The following is a 6,000-nucleotide window of genomic DNA, read 5'->3' as shown; positions in this document are numbered from 1 at the left end:
TGGAAATAAGACTTGCAACAAGTCTATTTCCAATAATAAAATTCATGAATTCATAAATAGAAGTATATGTGTGTATGAATTATATGTGTTGACATGTTATTGTATATATGTATTACATGGTTGATGTGAATATATGCTATGTTATGATGATATAAACCATATTAGATGATAATAAATTATATGAATATAAAAGATAAGATCTTTGAGATATATATAGAAATGAAATATAACTACGTGAATACATGATATGAGATAACTTAAGTAATAATATGAGAATAGGGTAAAAGTGAGTTTATAAGAAATGATATGAACTAAGTAAGAAAAGGAAAAGGTTACATAAATAATAAGAAGGTGAGTTGGGTAAGTACATAGTAGTATGATCAATTAAGTGATAATATGAACATATAGGACAAGATAGATGGAAAAGATTCATATGCTTAAATAAAATTATGATACATTAGTTGTATGATAAAAACTATGGAGTGATATGAGAAGATTATAGGAGTTATATGGAATTGAATTAAGTAAATAGATTAATTTGTATATAAAATAAATAATAGAATATATATATATATATATATATATATATATATATATATGTGTGTGTGTGTGTGTGTGTGTGTGTGTGTGTGTGTGTGTGTGTGTGTGTGTGTGTGTGTGTGTGTGTGTGTGTGTGTGTGTGTGTGTGTGTGTGTGTGTGTGTGTGTTTAGTATAATATAGGTTATGTAATGTAAGTGCATACTAAGAAATAAAGAATAAGATAGATGATACGATATAAATTATATTATGAATTAGTGATGTAGGAATGCGATATAAATATGCAATAAATATTATGTATTATATGATAAATATGAACATATGAGAATAAGAGATAAGATAAATGACTTGGTGATAGAAGTTATATGACCATGAATTATGTAAATATGAATAATTTAAGTGATATGTAACTATGAGTACTTGAGTATGTATCTATGTGATGTGATACATGAGGTTATATGAAATATTATATTATATGAGTATATGAAAAAGAATATAGATTCATGTAAGTTATATAGAAATGAGTTGTGTAAACATGCCTGATATGTATGACATGTTTATAAGAACACATGAGAAATGTCATATGCTATGAGATATATGAATACGAAATGATATGAGAATTTACATGAACTACGTGATTACATGTATATGTAAATGAAGCTATGAGTTTATATGAATATGTGATCTGTTTACATGAATATGGAAAAAAATGATATAAAAGATAATGCCCATGATATGTGTCATGAGAGCTAGGGGTATAGTTGGCATGCCAAGATTTAAGGGTTTACGCAGTCCTTCGGGACATATATGTATTCTTTGGAACATGTATGAGGTCTTTTGAGACACATATTTGGTCCTTGGCATATGTATATGATTCTTAAGGAATTTTTTACGTGGTCCTTAAGGACATCTTATATGGCACTACGGTGCATTTCTACGCGGCACTTCGGTGCAATTCTACATGGCACTCCGGTGCATTTATACGAGTTGTGGTAACAGCATTAGTGCACAACCTCTATAGACTCACATATCTATAGTTCTCACATGTGTACATGGGCCATTAAAAATATAATATGCAAAAATTCTATGTGATGTTACATGTTTGTTTGGTGATGTGATATTATATGATGTGTATATGTATTAAAGATAAGAAGAACATGATAATATAAAAAGGGAGAAACGATGATAACATATAAAAAGGTAATGAATGTAAATGATGATATGCGTGTCTATGTATAACTAGTACATTAAAGAATATATAATTTGGCATGATATGTATATGTATGTATTTATGTTTTGCAGGTATTATGAGTTTAATTAAATTACTATAATTCTATGAAGTGTGCATAGTAGTAATTAGAGTTGAGATTTCATATTTAAATGTTAATGCCTCACTAAGTCATAGACTTAGCGTGTGAATGTTTCACACGTAGGTATGAGAAGCGAGAATGGAAGTAGCGAGGAGCAAGACATGTCAGTATTTTCCTTACGAGGATCAGATCAGAAACATATTGGACATATATATTTTGTTTATGGAGCTAGTTGACATGTAGTTACAAGATTTTAAATTAAATATGCTCTGATCATTTTAAAGAAACAATTTAATTGTAATTATTAATATAAAGTACTAATTTCCTTAAATGATGAAATTAAGATTTTAGTGGATTTGTAAAGAACATAGTCTTGAAAAGTCAATGTGACACCTCGGACTTGGATCCGTGTCGGATACGGGTTGGGGGTGTTACATTTAATGGTATCAGAGCTAAGGTTTAGTCGATTATAGGCTTAAACCGAAGTTAAATGAGGTTTAAAAAATGTTTACATGCCAACTCAAAGTGAAAATTTTTGATCTGATAGTGTAAGGAGTATCATGTCTTGCTAATAGAATAAGATTTGTATGATATAGTATAAATTGATTATAGAAATTGTCGAAGTGAATCGATAGCTGACAAATCTGATGGTGATAGAAATGCACATGCCCTGGCCAGGCAGGATGAAGAGTAGAAACCTCAGAAAGTGTCTATAAGATTAAAGGTTGATTTAATAAGATTGAAATCATATTAGAATAGTGATAGAAGATCTTCATTATTTTGAATTGGAAAAACGATATGGATTAGTTTTGTTAGTACATGGATAAGATAGAATATGGTGAATAAGTGTCACCATAAGAACGTTAAAAAGAACAAATGACGTGGTGAGTACTTATAGAAGAACTCAAGAATAAATGTATCAGTGACAAGTGTATAAGATATATGGAGATAGAGTTTATGAATTTGAAACAAAGGAATAATATTATGTATAAGAAAGAGTGTGAATATGATAAGGGTTTGCAGTTAAGACGGAAAGAGTTAGCATTGTCTTACCAGAGTACGTGATAAAAAATGTACCAGAATTATAAGATTATAAGATATTGTCAGGATATGATAACCAAATATGAAATGGATCTGGATACAATTGTATATTTGGATCCTAGTAATGTGATATAGTGAAAGAAGTGAGGATTTGTATATTTGAGTAAAGCTAAAGATTGATAAGAAGAGTTTAAGAACGAATACATCAGTGGTCAGTTTATAAGATAAAGGAAGTCAGAATGTTAAGTTTGAACAAGGGAAATTGCAGGATGTATGAGAATAAAGGTGAATTTGATAAGTTAAGTAAACTAATTTTGAGATAATTTCGATTGGAAAGAATGTATATGATTGGTCGATTAGGGCTTGTGCCTTAGATTGAAAAGTTGGTATTGACTAGCTGTCAGAGTAAAGGTGATAGAGTTATAAGATTGGAAGAAAAAATAAAGTGAAGTCAATCAAGTATGATATGAATCTGGATGTGGTTATGTATTTTAATCATACAAATATGATATAGGCAAAGAGATAAGCATTGGTATGTTTTAAAAGTGGCTTTAAAGAAGAAAATACAAGTACAAGAGAGGATAAAGAATAAAGTTCCGTATAAGTAAATGGGGATATCAAAGTTATGAGGATGCAATGAAGATTGTTACACAGAGATGAGTATAGGTGATAGGACAAGAGTATGTGAACATGAAAGGAAAGATATGATTTGTGTATAAGGAATAAATAAAGAAATGAAAGGGATTGAGTTAAAGGATCAGATACGATAAAGGTTATATGAAAGTGTAGATGATAATTTTGATATAGAAGTAAGAAAAGTGTGCAAGGTAATATGAAAAGATTCTTTAAAGTGTATGTTTAATCATATTTAAAGAAGATTTAATGTCATGTTTTTGGTTAAATGATGATGTAAAACGAATTTGGTTATTCTTATAAGGTAGTTAGAGATGGATTTATGATGTTGAGTGATGGAAATGGATGTTACTGTCTATGTGATGAGTGACATTATATGGATTTTAGAAAGGTCAAAGGAAAAATGTAGAATCGAAGGAGAGAAAAGATAGAAATGAATTGAGGTTATGGGTTACTGTGTATATGATAAGTGACAGTAGATAAATGTATAAAGGAAAAAAAAAGAGATAGTTGAAGAAATAAAGGAATGAAAGATTAAGTAAAGGATGTAGCATGAGAACATTAGAAGATATGTTCTTATTGATATGTTCAGTGAAAATTCGAGGACGAAATTTTCTTTAAAAGAGGGGAGATTTGTAACATCCCGAAATTCAAGGTCAGTTACTAAATTATAAATTTTGAAAACTATGTACTTGATTTCGAAATAAGTTAAAAGTTCATGGATTTAATAGTAAAACTGGAAAGTAACAAAGGTATTATGGTCTTTTCTAAGAGAAGATTTTTACTCTCTCTTTTTAAGGAATATAAAAACATAGGAAATGAGGAAATCTATCCAAAGTCTTCTTCTTCAGCTTCTTCTTCTCCCCGTATGCCTCAGTTAAAGGCGAGTTTAATTTCAGCTGTTTAATTCTTGGATTTATAAGTTGATTTTGATTCTTTGAGTATTATATAAGCTTAAGGAAAGCTTATATAAGCTTTAAACATAAAGAATAGAGAATTAAAAAGGAAATTATATGAAGGGTGTAGAAATGAACTTTTGTTATAGAAAGATTTTTGAAGTTCTAAAGATGGATTTGACTTGTTAAAGGGTTAATTAAGAAGTTAGAGGTGATAGAATTGAATTTAGAACACATGGAAAATTTGATGAAATTCTTTGATTCAAGAATTATGGTAAATTATGAGATATGGTGAAGTGTTATAGTATTATAAGAAGGTTTAAATATGTATAGATAAGTTTTAAGGTATAAGGAGGGATTAATAAGTAGAATTTGGGGTCAAAACAAGACATTTTTGTTCTTAAAATGTAATTCTGGGCAAGGTGTATCGATGCACATTCAATGTGTATCGATGCACTCTTTAAAGAAGAAACATCGAATGCAATTAGTGCATCGATGCATAAGGAGTGCATCGATGCACCCCCTTAAAATAAAAACATCGAAGGTGATTGGTGTATCGATGCATGGGTAGTGCATTGATGCACATGTTAAAGGATGCTTCGATACACTGTAGAATGTATCGATGCACTTCAATGGGAAATGGAATAAATATTTCTTTCATTCTAAGAAATGATATATTAAAGTATATCAATTGGATAATGATAAGTATCAGTACATGATTATGTAGATATCGAGCACGAACAAGTTCCAGGATGACTATCAAGTTAAGATTCGATCGGAAGAAAGGAAAGCATAAAAGTGGATTGGAACTTAGTGAGGTCAAGGTGAGTGCATATTAGTAGTATATGATGTTAAATGGAAATAAGACTTGCGACAAGTCTATTTCCAATAGTAAAATGCATGAATTCATAAATAGAAGTATATGTGTGTATGAATTATATGTGTTGACATGTTATTGTATATATGTATTATATGGTTGATGTGAATATATGCTATGTTATGATGATATAAACCATATTAGATGATAATAAATTATATGAATATAAAAGATAATATCTTTGAGATATATATAGAAATGAAATATAACTACGTGAATACATGATATGAGATAACTTAAGTAATAATATAAGAATAGGGTAAAAGTGAGTTTATGAGAAATGATATGAACTAAGTAAGAAAAGGAAAAGGTTACATAAATAATAAGAAGGTGAGTTGGGTAAGTACATAGTAGTATGATCAATTAAGTAATAATATGAACATATAGGATAAGATAGATGTGAAAGATTCATATGCTTAAATAAAATTATGATACATTAGTTGTATGATAAAAGCTATGGAGTGATATGAGAAGATTATAGGAGTTATATGGAATTGAATTAAGTAAATAGATTAATTTGTATATAAAATAAATAATAGAAGTAATATATATATATATATATATATATATATATATATATATATATATATATATATGTTTATAAGTATAATATAGGTTATGTAATGTAAGTGCATACTAAGAAATAAAGAATAAGATAGATGATACAATATAAATTATATTATGAATAAGTGATGTAAGAATGTG

The sequence above is a fragment of the Hibiscus syriacus genome, unplaced genomic scaffold (assembly GCF_006381635.1).
Source record: "Hibiscus syriacus cultivar Baekdansim isolate YM2019G1 unplaced genomic scaffold, ASM638163v2 tig00110303_pilon, whole genome shotgun sequence".
Classification (NCBI taxonomy): Eukaryota; Viridiplantae; Streptophyta; class Magnoliopsida; order Malvales; family Malvaceae; genus Hibiscus; species Hibiscus syriacus.
The sequence above is the reverse complement of the archived record's forward strand: the minus strand, read 5'-3'. Positions refer to the sequence as shown.